This window comes from Agelaius tricolor, unplaced genomic scaffold, assembly GCF_023055355.1.
Source record: "Agelaius tricolor isolate 1412-34295 unplaced genomic scaffold, bAgeTri1.0.p SCAF_11, whole genome shotgun sequence".
Lineage (NCBI taxonomy): Eukaryota > Metazoa > Chordata > Aves > Passeriformes > Icteridae > Agelaius > Agelaius tricolor.
This window is the reverse complement of record NW_027269271.1, coordinates 13560609-13576647: the sequence shown is the minus strand read 5'-3', so window position 1 is coordinate 13576647 and position 16039 is coordinate 13560609. Positions and strand designations below refer to the sequence as shown.

At 40.5% G+C, this 16039-nt stretch overlaps 1 protein-coding gene across 6 annotated transcripts in view; it reads left to right on the top strand.

Moving 5' to 3' along the window:
* Window positions 1-7855: 7855 nt before the first annotated feature.
* PTBP2 (polypyrimidine tract binding protein 2) overlaps window positions 7856-16039 on the top strand; it is a 214187-nt gene continuing 206003 nt past the window's right edge. For all 6 annotated transcript variants that reach the window (XR_011680590.1, XM_071436211.1, XM_071436210.1 and 3 more), the window contains exons 1-3: window positions 7856-7963; window positions 11438-11544; window positions 13140-13369. The gene's annotated coding sequence lies outside the window, so the exon portion shown is untranslated. The remainder of the gene's footprint in view (window positions 7964-11437; window positions 11545-13139; window positions 13370-16039) is intronic.

The following is a 16039-nucleotide window of genomic DNA, read 5'->3' as shown; positions in this document are numbered from 1 at the left end:
GACGCTGGTAGAATATTAATGCATCCCAGGTCCCTGATCTTCCTCTTTCACTTCATCTCCTGTTTTCTAAACTACATAATGACTTTCATATACATGACAAAAGCATTAGAACAGAAAAAGACTCATTGATGAGCAGCAGGGCTGTGTGATATTAAGAAGCACTATTCTCAGCTCTTTGTACAGTTTTTGACCACCATCAGAGACAGTGTATGCAGGTAATTTCTGATTTGAATAGATACAGGCAGAAAGAAGCATTATTGTACTCTGTTAATCCAAATGCCCATCACAGGCGCTGCGTGAAAATAAATTAAAATGTAATTCTTCAATAATGCATCTGTCTACAGGATGATTTTCAGCAGATTAAAAACAAACAACTTGATATCACTTAGAAAGGCTAGTGGATTGTTTCTGAGAAGCTTAATCATCAGCAGATTATGAATGGAACAGTAAATCAAAGCAGGGTATGTTAAACAATGTAGATTGTGTTGTAGTGGCAATTTACTGTACATAATTTTTTAATAAAAGGGAAAAATTGATTTTTGTGAGCGTAAACATTGAATCCTATGAGAATTTAGCTGCTGTTATTGGAAAGGGGAATGTAAAAAATGCTATTCTTGTCATGTAGGAGCAATAACCTTTCATTCCTCCTACAAAAAAACCAGAAGTTTGCTCCCTTTAGGGCTGCCTTTAAGCATAACTCCTTTTCTCATTTTTCTTTCCTTTTGTGACATGCTCTGTATTTTTCTATAATATTTTGCAAATATGATATGTATTTCTGATTCACACTTCACCCCCCCCCCCCCCAAGGGTGTGAACCCTGGTGAAGGGGGGGAAACCCCCAAACTTTCCTTATGCCCAGAAGGAGCTCTTCAATTTCACACTGTGAATTTGCTTTTGCTTTTAAATGGAGATCTGCCAGCAGACATCCCTTGCTGCTTGTCTTGAAAGTCTGGCTATCACTGCTCCTGGTGCTGGTTTTCAGGTGAAACCTCAGGCTGGGGGCTCTGCAGCAGCCCTATCTCCCCCTGCCTGCTGCCAGTTGCTGTAGGAGCAGAGCAGCTCCTGACCATCAATCATTGCAGATAATATCTGAGGAGAAAGGGAGAAATTATTTCAAGTCAAGGGAACTGAGTTAGAAGTAGGAGCCAAGCAGCAGTCTGGTACTGGCAGCGTGCTGGGGAGGAGAAACACTGAAGTCTGGAAGAATCAAGGATGAGAGCTAGTCCTGATGGAATGTTGCCTTGAGATTTAAAGAAATTGCAAAAGTGCTTGAAAATGAGTTATATGTTAGATGAAAGATTAAGAAAATGTGCACAAAATGAAGATACCCTGCGCTTTAAGAAGGTGGCTGTTTCCCTTGTTAACTGCTAAGTAAATGCTAAGAAGCATCTTCTAACTTCAGTGCTCAATCCTGACCCAGCTTTGCAAGGGGCTCTGGGGAGTCCAAGGAAATGTCAGGGTGAGTGACTGAAGCCATACTAAAAGAAATCTCTCCCAAGAGTAAAAGAGGAGACAGCCTGTCTATTCCTGGGCCTACTGTTGTTTTATGTTCTAATTTTATTTTCAGCTAATTCATTTGATTGATTTCACTGCTTTTAATGTTATTTCTTCTGTTTTGAACTCATGTGCACTGTGAAATAGTCTAATATTGAAATATGCTGCTTCTGCATTTTAAACTGTGCTCAGCAGAGTGGAAAAATGCACATGGATCTTAAAGACATTGTACTGTACATCAGAAACCTGAAGCTGTCCTTTTGGAACCTGGTAAAAACTACATTATTGAGCTCTGTTACTATCATTAAAAATGCAATGCCTTTTCTTCCACATGTTTACTTGCCAAGAGAAAAAATGACATCCTGCCTGACATTGGTAGTGTGGTATCCCAGTTTATAAAACTGTAAACAAGAAGAGGTGAGAAAGAACACAGTTTCTGTTAGCATTCTCTTAAAAATTGTGATATTCTAAATTTAAGTATGGAATCAAAACATCAGGTTGTTTCATTTTGTCTTCAAAATTAGTCTGGTGAATGGCTTTTGTTTCTCTTCTCTAGCTGTCCTAAAATGAGGAAAGCACTTTAAGACCATACTGTAAAAACAATACCTCTCAAAGTCTCTTGGAGTCTTGTTGCCAGCATTTGGGGGACCAGAATTTGGGGCACCCTTCTATAACCACTCTCTGGAGGCCCTGGGAAGGTCCTTGTTAGCCTGATAAACCAAAGTCTGTTTTATGCGCAGACACCCTTTATAGCTTTCCTTGTATTTATTGACTTCACTGTGTCTGTCACACTTTTGTGATGTTTGGTGTAATATAGTAAACTAGAAATTATTACTTACATCATGAATACAGGCAAGTCAATGACCCCTAGCAAAGGCTGGAGACCTGGTGTTTTTGGTTTTGCATAGACTTAGATCAGAAGACAAGCAGATTTTCATCTTCAGGGACACAAAAATAAAACTGAGAAAAAATAATGGCTTGTTGGTTTTGATTTTGGTTAGGCTGCTTTTATCCCCTCAGTCTTGGAAACCCAAGGACATCATGGTCTCAGGCTCTAAGAGCTGTAAAGAGCTGGATCTTGTACCTTGGATTGACTTGTAAGTGAAGAAAGACTTTGATGGTTCTGATTATTCTGTAGAAGGATAAAAATTGATGTATTTCTTTTCAGCCTTGGTTGTAGGTGAAGGCAGGACAGGAGTCTGCAGCAACAAAGAATTTGTCTGGGTCATGAGAGCTGTTTCAGAGTGAGTGAATGGGTCTTCCCTGGGACTTAGAGTTGGGTGGTTGTGACTCCAAAGATGGTTGGATTCTGTTTAAAGAATTTACTTGGCTCCGGTTTGTTGGTTCTGACTTACTAAATGCTGTTAATTATCGCAGGGGTTTTTTTTCTTACTTACAATCACCTTCATGTTTTTGACCAAGAAAAAACTATCCTTTGTAGGGCTGAAGTACAACTTTGATGTCTTTCATATACTAGCTGCATCTCATGACCTCTGGCATATGGCAAAATTATCTTTTAAATTGGCTTCTAACAATTAAGTGTAATTTTGTAATTCAGAAACAGTTTTATTAAACAAGAGAAACTGTGTTTATGATCCATTTTTGACTTATTTTTTTAATATTCAGAATTATGAAGTTGAAATTTGCAGTTTCATTTAACTATTATATCTTGGTTTACAGCCTGTTATGCCTCTTCTTTTAAAATGTATATTACTAGCAAGAAATCTAAATAAATTATCATAAACCTTTTCTCGATTCTCTCTATATATTTCTACTCTTAGAGAAAAAGATTCCCTTCATTAGAGTGTCTTTGATAGCATCATTTTTCATATCTTAAGAGGTACTGCATGTGTTCTGTAAAATACGCTTGAAAGGATTTTTTTTGACTGATAGTAGTTTATGTTGTTTCTAATCTTAATCCAGGCATCACTAATTTTGTGTTTGCAAGTAAACACGATAATGAATGAGAATCCTCCTAGCATTGTAATTGATGTTGCTCTTTTGTATCCTGGGTTTCAAATCTGTGTGCAATTGTCAGTGCCCTATAGAAATGTTAATTATCCTGAGTAATCCTGTTTGCCTTCATCAGGCTGGAGCAGTCCTAAGCAGTAAGAAGGTGGCGTCCAAGATAGTTAGAAAGAAATACAACATTAAAATGATGCAAAATACCAGACTGGTACAGTCGTTGCCAGGATAGGGATTGATATAGGACTGAGAAGAGGAGCATAGGCTATAAAAATGGCATGGGATGTGTTTGGTAGAAATGAAGGAGATTACCTAAAAACCAGTAATTTGAAGCCAGCTATAAAATGGAGAGCTGAGGCCACGGAATAACATCTTCTCCCTACCCAGGCACTTGAAGGGGTCATTTTCTGTTCCTCCCCATGTGCACAGGCACTTTATGGTGGTGTAGAAAGGAAGGAAGATGACATGCTTTTGGCAGGATGGCTCCTGTAGCGCTGTGCGTGCTGCTGGGCAGTGAGCTGGTGGCAGATGGGAGGGTGCAGCTGCTGCTCTCCGGGGCTGGGGAGCTGCACGGGCTCTGGTGGTGCTCTGCAGAGAGCTGCATTTGCTGCCAGCTGCATTTCTGCTTGACTAGGCAGCTTCCTTGGGCCTTTGAAGTAGAGGGAGAAGGTGCTGCAGTATCTCCTGTGGCATTTGTCCATAGCAGTCAGACTTCTTTTAGAGATGGTGGTGGGTACGAAGGGTAAGGTGGCTGCAGTGCAGCTGAGTCAGTATATTCAGAGAGTTAATCTGGAATGTGTTGGTGCACCAGGCTCTGCTACCTGTAGGACATGTGAACATGTGTTGGTGAGCAGGGTATGCAGTTAAGTCCTTATTAAAATGTCAGTTCACAGTCAAATTGCAAGTTTAGAAGTCAGTGTGAAAAAATTAACCTTGTTATAGCAGTAAAAAAATCATACTCGTGTATTTGCAGAGTGGTAGGTGTGCTAGAAAGCCTGTTATCTCAATTATTGAGTCCTTTGAAGTTCCTTGGTGTGGAACTCAGTGGATGCTGAGAAAAATAAAGTCTGAATGTTGTAATCATCTGAAATCATACAGAACAGGATGAGCTTACTTGAACTTTGAATCAACGTTTGTGAAACTTTGAACCAGTGTGTTCATGATAACATGGACAGCAGACCTTGTGTTGTACTGAGAAAAGAAAAATTACTGCTAGAGAGAACAAAACTGGCTTTGGTTTGCAATTACTTTTTTATATAATTTTTTGGGCTAGTTGATACACTGTTGGAATGCTTTGCTCATGTCATATTCAAATTTGGACTGCAAAAGCATGGATTTTTGCAGGAAGACCTTATGTAATTAAATTTAGAAAGCTGTTGAATAATTTGTGATACTTAATGATTACTTTGTGGATTATGAGGCATGCTTAACAACTACTATTTTCCCTCTGTTATTTGTTGAACCTAGGTAGCACAGTTTTGTTTCTTTAGGTTGCAACCACTTTGCTTTGTTGTCTTCTGTAATCATCCATTTTTCTTTCTGGAGACAGTGTCTTGGATAGCAAAGTGGAGGCAGAGCCATTTCTGGTGAATTCAAGCAAAGTGGAACTTTGCTGTGTAGCCATGCTGGGCACATTTCTAGAACTTCAGCAGGTACCTGCCATTAGCAGGGGCTCTGCCTCAGTGTGCTCATTTCTGGTGTTGCTCTCTCAGCATTGTTTCCTCAGAAATATGGGATTACTGTAAGTTGCCTGTCAGACACCGATGAAGGAACATTATTTACTGTGGTGCCTTCTAATTTCAAAACTGGAATACTGTAATTTTTTCCTTAATGGACTTCCAGGCTCTACTGTGTGGAGTTTAAAGGGAATTTTAAAAATTTACCAAGAAATCTTTAATGGGCACCAAATTTTGCACTCACATTAAACCAACTCCCCATACTCCCTCCTGATATAGTTCCATTTTTTTTTTTTTTGAACACAATTGATCTCATTAAAAGGCATTAACGTGTTTTTAATCTCATAATCAAATTAATCCTGTTGATATTGTTTGTATCTTCATAAAGCAATACAGAAAAAAACCCCCTGTAATTTGGCCTTTTCAGATTTTCAGTGCAGCTAAACTGACATGCTGAATTGTACCAACCCTCAGGCTGTCAAGAGATGCCCTGAAAAAGCCCTTAGCCCTGATTATCCATTGGAACAATGGCTGTGTCTCTAATTTTAGACAGCTGCAAGCGGGCCGACTCTGTGAAGAAGCAGGACATTTTGTGCTGCATTCTCTTCTCAGGAACACGAACTCTTCTCTGCTTGCTTAAAGCCCTGCTGTTTACAAGCCTGAGATCTTCTTGTAAACATGTGCTTCTGCACCGTGAAGGCTCCAGCCTGTAGCACTGTCCTATTCTCAGAGAGCAGCCCCAGATCCCTGCCTCTCTCAGCACTCAATGCCCTGCTGTTCGCACCTCTGAAATTCTTTTATGTAAAAGCTGTGGTGTCTGACTGAAGTCGTGTTCTGCTGCCCTCTTGCAGAGAATGCTTCATGCGAGCGTCTACGTTTTTCCTGGGTAACATTTTCTTTTCTCAGAAATTCAGAATATAAATATTCACTTAGACCACGCTTCCTAAATCAATGACGTCTTGTCGATGGGAGTTAAGTTTTCATAAAAATACCGTTGTCAGGCAAGGCTTTGTGCAGCAGCTGCTAACTAGATGGGGGGGAAATGGAAACTGTGAATAATTTTTATCTACATATCCCTGATGACTGAATTGCACACCTGTAACTGAGGACACTTCTTGTAACACTGCTTTTAAGTGGGAAAGTTACTGAATATAGAAAAAAAAAAAAAATCCCCAAACCCTGTAATCATAAAAGAAACTGAGTATAGATTTGGGAAAGGGGATATGTAAAATACCTAGTTAAAAAAAAAAGAAAAATCCTGTGTAGAAGTTTCGAAACTCAGATGAGCATTGTGTGTGGAGATAAATCATTCCCAGAGGCAAATGCTGCAAGAAAATTATTCTTGTCATTTTCTATTCACTTCCACTACCTTGATTTTAAAATCGACTCTTCTAAAATATATACATTTCAAGCTGTATCTGCAGTGTGCTGCTGTGTTGCATCGCACTGGGGCAGGCTGTGCTCCACTCTCTTCTAGGTGGGAGATGTGCCATTCCTGGCACTGTTTTAAATTGCTCTGTCCACCTAATGGAAGTGATGACTGAGAGTAGATGTTGTTCATGTCTCTTAGCGACCCACTCATTGTCTTCTCTTGTGATTCTTTAATTTCTAGAGGGTATTTTGGGCATTGCTGTTACACAGCCATCTGGTAGCTCTTGAATTTATGGAATCTGCCAGGGGGACATGTGCTGACATTCAAAAAGAGAGTAAAAGACTGTTAACCAAAATATTCTCCCCTTTGTTTAATAGTTAATAGTTGGCTTGTACTTGTCACACCAGAAAATTCTTCTTTAGAAATAAAAAATCAAATTAAAAAGATGTCATAAAACCTTCTGTAATTCATCAAACTGTCCTCCAACTGCTGATTGACCTGCTTTCATATGGATATTCTTACCATTACACACAAAGTAGTCTTTGTGTGTAGTAAAACCTCTGTGGAATTGGTGCAGCAAACCCTTGAAATGTGCATAAGCAAAGTTACATGTATTACCTACTTGCCTTCCTGTGTGAAAGTTTTAAAGACATTCCATGAGGGTTTCCATCAGATGGAGCTCTGCAGTTGGTGCTTCCAGCCCCTGCCAGGATGCAGCATCTCCCCACATGCAGCTGCCATGGCAGCTCTCTCCTCCCCTGTTGACAGTAGCCCCGAGTCCACCACAAAAGATTTGCTTTTTGTATTTGATTAGCAAACAATGAGTTTTTCTGTACCATGCAGAAGGCACTAATAGAAACTGTTTTGCCTAATTGCACCTATGCATTATTTAATTTTCTACTTCTTGTTAGTGGTGTAGTGAGCAAAACCTGCATTTCCATATAGAAAGCCTCTAAAGCCAAACCCTTTGCACTGACACCAAAATTAATTTGCCTGAGTTCTCTGGAACTCAGAGCTGGAATATTAGTTCTCTGGAGCTAATGGAAGCATGAGGAGAGCCTTCCCCCTGGCAATCTTTTCTTTTGCTATCTCTTATGGATACTAAAAACAATTATGAAATCTTTCAGTGCTAAATTATTTTCGAGATGCAAGTTGGTCCTTGCTTTTTCACATAATTCCTAGAACACAAGTTCTGAACTTTTACACGTTAAATTACCATACTAAGGCTAGCTACAATGTATATCAAACTTTTATGCTACTGAGGATTTAATACCAACTCTAAATCATTGGACATAATCATGTGATCTTATTGTTAATTCTTTCCTTCTTTCCCGGTTCTTTCCAGCAGAAAGACACTTGGCTAAAATGAACTGTAGTCTAAAGGGAACGTGGGAGGCAGCAGGACAATAGCACATGTGGAGCCATTTCCCTTTCAGAAAGGATGTAAATCCTCTGGGTAAGCAAGAGTTTGCCTATGATGTGACCATGCTAATTTGTGGTTGATTGCTGAAGCAAATCACAGCTTTCTGCTGCAAATAGCACTCAGCAAATCCCTGCTGGGCACATGGTTGAGGTGCATTTTCCTACCCCACGCTTGCAGCAGAGTGCAGCACACTGAAGCTGCGCTTACAGCATCAGTGGTGGGAATGCAGTGATTTGAATGATGTGGAGCAAGATACTCTTCCTGCTGCTTCTGTGGCAGAGTGCCTGGTGGCTGAAATGCTGCACCCTCACTGCTGCACTCGCTGACTGTAGGGAAGCAAGGGGGGGTTCCCAAAAGGAATTACTCTTCTCCATGATTTTGTGCACTGCAGCGAGGCTCAGTGTGGCACATCCAGGTTGGGATGGGATATACAACACAGGACATCACTGATACAGAGCTGCACAGAGAGTGCAAACCACTGGCTGCTGAGATAACCTGTCTGCTGAAGATGCTGCTGTCATTTCAAGATGTTGTTGAGAGCATAGAAAATAATACTTAAGAAGTGCTTAAAGTAGACAGCATGCAAGTGAATTGGAACATATCAAGGGGAAAATGTGATAAACTACTCAGCCTTTGACAGTACTCTGTGACACCTCAATTTTTGGAGAAAATTATAAGCTTCTGATAAAATAATAAGAAAAAAAGAAGGAAACAGAAGTCTATCTTTCATCTGCTTCCATCTGTCTAGTTCACGGGAGTGAATACTGGTATAGGAGCAAGAAGCAGAGGGTAAAGGGGGATTGAGATGGGAAGGATTGTGATTATACCAAGAAAAGGGGATATAATCAAGTAACACAATCAAGATTAAAGAACAAAGAGAACTTTCATATGCTGCAAAACAAGAGAAGAGTAAAAAATTGGTGGCCTATAGTATTCCTCCTGTAAACACATAAACAGTATTAAAAAAAAGATACAGATATATATATATTAGTCTTTCCAGTGGGGCTACAGCGAAACTTTTGCTAAGGGATGAGCTGACAGAATAATAATGAAGAGTGTTGCTATAAGTTCTCCTAAAACAAAGGGGGAATTTCACTAGCATGACATTCTAAGGAAGCTTAGAGCAGAACCCATTTTAGAACCATCTTTGCAGGTTAGCATGAGCATGTTGAAGGCAAAATAGGCGGTAATGGTATAGTGGTTAGATGTGAATACCACCAGTATTGAAGTTAAAAGCTAGCAGAAGTACTAGGGTAAGACCATTAACTTTCATCTCACTCATTTCCAGTCTTTGAAAGGAAGGTGAAAAGGCAGGAGGAGAAAGCAGTACTACAGAAAACAGCAGAAAAAATAACTTGATGAAAATTATATCAGATCTGTAGAACTGGAAAGACTAAAGGACCTATTCCTAATCAATAGCACCTCTGAGATAAAACAATGGAAAAGACAGAGAAATTATTCATCGTCTGAGATGAGACAAGAGTGAGAGGAAATACAGGAAATTATTAGGATAAATATTAAGCCAAGTCCTCAGTGGTATGGTTTGCCCATGAAATTGTGTCTGTGCTCTGTGATGTGCCATGTTTCAGTAGAATGCAAAATTCACTCTTGAATGCATTTTGGAAAAGGATCTTGTCATAGCAATACACTGGGGTTCTCTATCATCCTGTGCTTAAACTTTGCTCAAAGCCAGAATATGCAGGATAACCTTTCTTATTACAGAGTAGGGCCAAAAGCTTTCCAGCAAAGAGTAGGATAATTTTTGGGAGATGTAGTTGAATATGCCATACTAAATAAAACTGTAGTTTGACACAAAATTTGGGAACACTTCTCCTGCTATTATAAGCTTTGTGAAGAGTGAGATGTACCTGGTGGAAGCTGTGAGACTCCTACTGAAATACATTGCAAAGTCACAGTGCTGTGTTAGACAAAAAGGTTAGGTCTAACCTAGAATTTTCAGGCTTAAAAAATAGACAAAATGAAAAAAGAAAAATATAATTTCAGTGTCTTCAATGAAAACCTTTCCTGTGCTCAGATCATTCAATCTGTTTCATCCATATAATGAATCAGTGCACATGCTATACAGAATGGAAGAGTAACAAAATTTCAGCTAATATTAGCAGATGTTAACCTGTATCATAGCACTTTCTGTAACCTGATGTAATGCTGTGTGTTTAGGGTCTGGGGCAATGACCTTTCCAGGAGGAATTGTCCCTTTTTCCACAATGATGACAGTGAAGAAGTAGGGAAAATTGGGGACTGTTAGTAGGGATATTTTGTATTCCTCTCTTATATATTGCCTATTGGGGATGGAAATTCTCATGCCACGTTTTTGTGGTGGTTATGTGGAAGAAAGCAGGTAGGTGTGAGGGGGATGGCTGCCATGCAGGAGGCTTTCACTCCACAGTGTGTCAGCCTGTCAGTGCCTTTGTAGGAGCTCTGCTTCATGTTGCAGTGTAGAGAGCTGCCAGGAGAGGGGGAAAAATGGGGAAAAAAGAAGTTTGGTTAATAAAACAGACTTGTCCTTTGAGTGAGAAGCATGGGTGATGTATCAGTGCCTGTACCAGGCTGTAGAGCTGTACATCCTCAATTGCATATTAAAGACTAAGAAAATACTCCAAAAGCCTAAACTGCCAGTCTTCTGTATTTCTGTGAGCCTGGGTTTGTGCCATGGGTTCAGGTTATGCTCTTTCTTGTTTATACAACCACAGGCTTCTTGGAGCATCTGCCTTTTGCTCACACCATGATTAAATTGTACAGGGGGAACATGTGTTTCTCAAATCTCCCTGCAGCTCTTTGGATATGACTGTTTTAAGTTTGACAAGAGGAGGCAAGGGTGCACATGAAAGTGTGCCATTCTGAGTTTGTTCTTTTTGGTGCTTTCATATTGCAAAGATCAATAATTTACCTCCTGTCAAGTGAAACCAGGAGATTAGTTGCATTAATTTTTGAATGCTTTCTTAGTGTGTGTAAATTGATCTTACCTTGCTGAAGTCATGTTTGCAGCCTTACAGTACTGTGGTGGCAGGGGAGCTACACTGAGCTGTACTGGCTGAATGTACAGCTTAAAAAGCACAATATGTGAATAAACATAGCTGTTATAACAGGAGGCAGGGAATCGTCAACAAACTTGTGGTTTGATGGGGTTGGGCACTGTTTTGGTTTAGGCTGCTTATCAGATTTTTCCTCCAAGGTAATGTTTCGTTGTTTGTTGTTTTCTTCTCAAGTACATCCTCTGCTCTTGGTTTAGCTCATCATCTATACATATGGCACAGAGCTTTAGGCTGATTTCCAGTGCTCTCAAAATGGCCAGTCAGCCCTTACCCAGCCTGTTGTGATTGCCAGTGTTTTGTGGGTATGACAGGGGTGCAGAAATTCTGTGCTAATGTTCTGGGGGGAGGGGGGGTTCAGTTCAGCTGAACCCAAAGCAAGTGGTGCTGCTCATCCTGAGCACTTTGGTGCAGTGACACCCTCGTGCTGATGTGCTGTGTGTCTCTGACCCTGTAGGCATTCTGTGGGTCTCACCCTCCTGCTCCTGCCTTGCTGCCCAACAGGAACGTGGCCTCAAGTGCCTGTGGCTCCCCCCAGCTCACCATATGGCTCTCTGCATACAGGTTTGGGCTCATCCAGGGGCTTCTGGTGCTGAGGAGTGCTTGCTGTAGGAGGGGAGTGATGCCTGCCCAGCAGTGTCTTTGGGTGGAGCAGAGGTTCTTCACACCTTCACAAGAGGTGTTTTTGCTCCATTACCCCTCTGCAAATACTATGCCTGGTAGATATTGTGCCACCTAAAACATTCCTTGCTTACATTATTCTGAAAAAATGCTGGTGATAATCACCCACCAGCAGGCAGCAGTTCCCTCTGAGTTGAGAGGCATTCAACACCTGATGCAGCACTGCTCCCCTCAACAGCTCAGGAACTGCCCTTGGCCCATGGCACTGCTCTCTGTGCTGCCATGAACAGATGTAATTCTCTGATCACATCTCTCATTTGTGCGTTGGTTTTGAGCTAATGATGTGTTTCTGTGTGCATACCTAGGGGAAAGGAAAAAAAGGTAATACTGGAACTCCTCCTTCATTTTGGACTGTATAGCTCAGACCTGCTGTGGAGGTACTGCACACAGCACTGCTGCTGTGCCTGGGATTTTATGAAGTCATTGGAAAGATTTAATTAAAACTGTTTTCTAGATTTCATCTTCTGCAGGAATGGTCTTTTAAAGATTCTACCCATGGGGTATTGTTTATCCAATTTAAGGTATTGAAATGCAGAATATTATTCTGGTATATTTATTCTGTGGAAATCTAGACTTAATTTTTTCCCTAAACAGTTTGCCATTATGTGGAGGAGGCACAGTGCATGTTCTGCAACTGCTATGAGAGGTGAGATTGAAATGAGTTTGATTTGTTGCTGCATTTTATCTAAAGCCTGCAGGTAACTTGGCCTCATTGTGTCTGAACATCATAAGTATTTATTGTTTTTCTATTAAAACATTTCCATAGATATCACTGTCACTTATATTGTTCTGTATTTAACTAAAAATAAGTTTTCCTCCTTGAGATTTTCTCTAGTTCTGGTCACAGTACTTCTGCTCCATTTGTCCACACAAGCTATTCACTCAGTCTCTGGTGCTTGCTGGTAGGGTTTGTTTAGGAATGTTCACTATATATCACGATATTCAATTGGGTGTTCCCACAAGTGCACCATGAAGGCATAGATCTTGCACTGCCATTGCACCAGCACTCAGATTCCCCAAGTTTCTCAGCTGACAATCCAATGTTTTGTTACCTGTGCTGGTGCTGTAATGAAAACACCTACTGCTCTCCTATGCTGGAAATCCCATTTTCAGACTCAGTTGCCCCACAGCTCTTTTCCCTACACATTATCCTGGTTTTGCAGCCTCCTCTGCTTCAGGGACTTTCTCACCACATAGTCAATTGATGTTTCTTACTGAAAATTGAGCCACAGTAAATATCTGACATGATCAATTCTGTTCACCCACAAAATATGACTGGCCCTTTTCCTCAGATCCCAATCAATGGCTTCTCCTTTTAATTTGCTTTACTTTCTACCTTACACTTACTTTTTTCTGCAGCCATATTCCTCAGTCATTCCCTAGCTCTATTCAGAGGAGTTTGTACCTCTCCTGTGCAGAATGCCTCCAAAGTCAGAGGCTCTTTCTTTGGGTAAAATGCAGTCCTTCTGTCTTTGCAGACCTTCTCCCATGCCAGAAGCTCTCCTCCCTCTCAGATACTTGTCCTGGTCTAGCCTGCTCCCATCTCCGTGAGACTCTTCCTGTTCTTGCCTATCCCCAGACCTTGGTGTGGTCTGTCAGCCCGGCATCTTTCACCCTTCCAGGCAGGTGGACAGGTCCCAGGAGATGCAGCTGCGGGACCATGACCAGCTCTGCCCACCCTGCTGGGGAGTGACCAGAGCAACTCCTGGTATGTATCTGATTTTAAACTTGTATACTTTTGATTTACATGCACAAAACCGTACCAGCTCCTACCCTTACGGTATAATTTCCCCTGGTTAATTTTCCTTTTCCTGTATGGTGCCAGTTCTGTATTGTTACTCATTTTATGTATCCTTTATCATATTTGTCAGTAAGTCTCCAGCAGACACAAAGCAGCAGGCTCTGTTTGCAGCAGTACAGCTACCAGAGCTTGGCAAAATAGCAGTGCAAAATCATTTGCATTAGAGCTAATAAAGACAGCTGGAATGGGCCCCAAAATATGTTCAATAAACCAATAAGAGTGACTGCTGTTTATACTCCTACTTTAGCAAAACTAACTGGTTTTCATTCAATGTTTATAGTACTGTAATTGTGTAGTGTAGTATTTTCCTGCAATTTAAAACTAATATAATGGTCAATGCCTGTCTTTAAATGCCGACAGTTTGCTAACAATTTCCGGTCTCATGCCTTGTGCATTTTATTTCCTCTATATGAGGGGAGGGTGAATGTCTCACCATGTACTTTGCTGTAACTCCTGGTAAATGCTGTTTCTTTTATAGTGGCCATTATAGCTATCAGCTTGCGGAATAAAAGCACGTTGTGGTTTTTTTAACCCCAATTCCTGCATTCAAAATTATCCAGAAACCTTCTGGAGGAGTAGAGAGATCATAATTTAGGAAAAGAAATATATGAATTAACCAGTTAATGGCATTCTTTGAAATTCTAGACGCTAACATACTGCTGTAGCTTCCTTCTGCATTCCCCCTAGCAAGTTTAGTTTATCTGTCCCATGGAAATGATTTATTTAAAATAGAAGTGTCAGACCTTGAGACAATATTATCCTACCAAATCTAAATGTCTTGGAAATGCATGCTTATTCTGAAACATGCACATATTGGCTTCCATAAAAGAACATGCCTATTTTTTAGCTTGCTTGATGCATGCCAGCAGTTTTTTATAAAGAGGATAACTGATAGACATTCTTAATAATAATGAAAAATAAATAACATCCCTTTCTCACAATGCTTGACAATGCAAGGATACTGTACAGGATTATATAGGCAAAAGTAAGAAGCAGAATTTTCCTTTACCCTCTGTCATACATGAAACAATAAATCAGTCCATACTAAGTTCATTTAGCCATATTTTACATCTTCTAGAACTGGAATTGTGTAGCCTACAAAACAATTTATATTTTATCTGTACCATCTAATTAATTAAATGGCCCCAGAGTACCAGACTCACAAATCTCGTTAATAGCTGAATACAGAAATAAAGACTGTTCAACCCTACTAGAATAATATTTGCATATCTCCACCTGCGATGGGTAATAAGTACCTGCCACAAATCAGAATTATGAATTTTGCACGCCTAACAAAACCGCAGGGGAAATTATACCTCAGACATTCCATAATAATTGCAGCTAAGCTGTTTAGTGCCATCCACTTATTCTGCCTGAAATGTTTAAAGCAGCAACAGTTGTAAATGAATTCAGGCACACATTCAAGAGAAAATGTTTTAAAAAGTTTTTCTGTCTTGCCATATGTAATTATCTTTATAGAAATGTTCATCTACAAGTTATAACATGCTCACATTTAAAATTGCAAATTAAAAAGTAAGCTACTCCAATTAAAGTACATTTTATATGACCATCCTTGTAAGTTTACTATGATTATACAGGAAACAGTTTGGGCCATGTTTATCCCATTGATCTCCCAGAATTGGTGATCTTTTCTATAAACAACTGCAGCAAGGGGTTTGATTTTTCAGTGCTTCTTTCCCCAATAACAAGTGATTCCTGGGGGAGAGTTAACCATTAAGGCTTGGACAGAAATGTACTGCAATGTGGGTAGTCTTTCATAGGCTGGGGAATTGGGACATTAAAGTAGGCAGAGTGAGTTTCCTCTGGTTTGTTTATTTTCGTGACAGAAGTGGAAACTTCATATGTGGTATAGCTGGAGTAATAGTGAGATGCTGGTGGCCTCATCTTCTGGTTGGGAGGGTAAAGGAATGATAATGCCTGACTTTATATAACAACAGGATTTGGAGAGAGCTCAAGAGTTCTTTAGAAGCACAGGTCCTGCTCAATCAACTGCATTAGGACAACTCTGGGAGCTGGTTCATGAACTGCTTGCCTCAGGAGCAGAGGTTGGTCTGTGGATGGGGTATGGACCAGCCACTGTGTGTGAATCTGCTGCTTGGGCACTGTGGGACAGCTCCCACTTCATCAACAGATGCTAAGAGCACGCAGTGCATGTTCCACCTCTGTCTTGGGTGAAGGCACAGAGACATGGGACAGCACCTGTCCCTGTGGGATTCCTGGTCCCAGCCTGCCACTCTGCAGGAGCTGGCAGGGGACACAGCTATGCTGCTGCCAACATGAGGCATTAGGCAGCAAACTGGTGGTGACAGCCCTGCTGCCTCTTGTGATATGTATGCATGAATTGTTATATTATAGACTTTAGAGAAGGCAAGAGACCAACAAAAATAACTCCTCCTTCACTCTGGGTCTCACTGAACACTTGGTGTTTTATGAAGAGCTAGACTTCCCCTTTTTGCAGCAGAGGTGAACAGAGCCAGAACTGCACTGTGAACTGTATTTGTGATCACTGAAATCAGCTTACAATTTTAAAGCTAATCTTCTGATTTTGGAGTATTT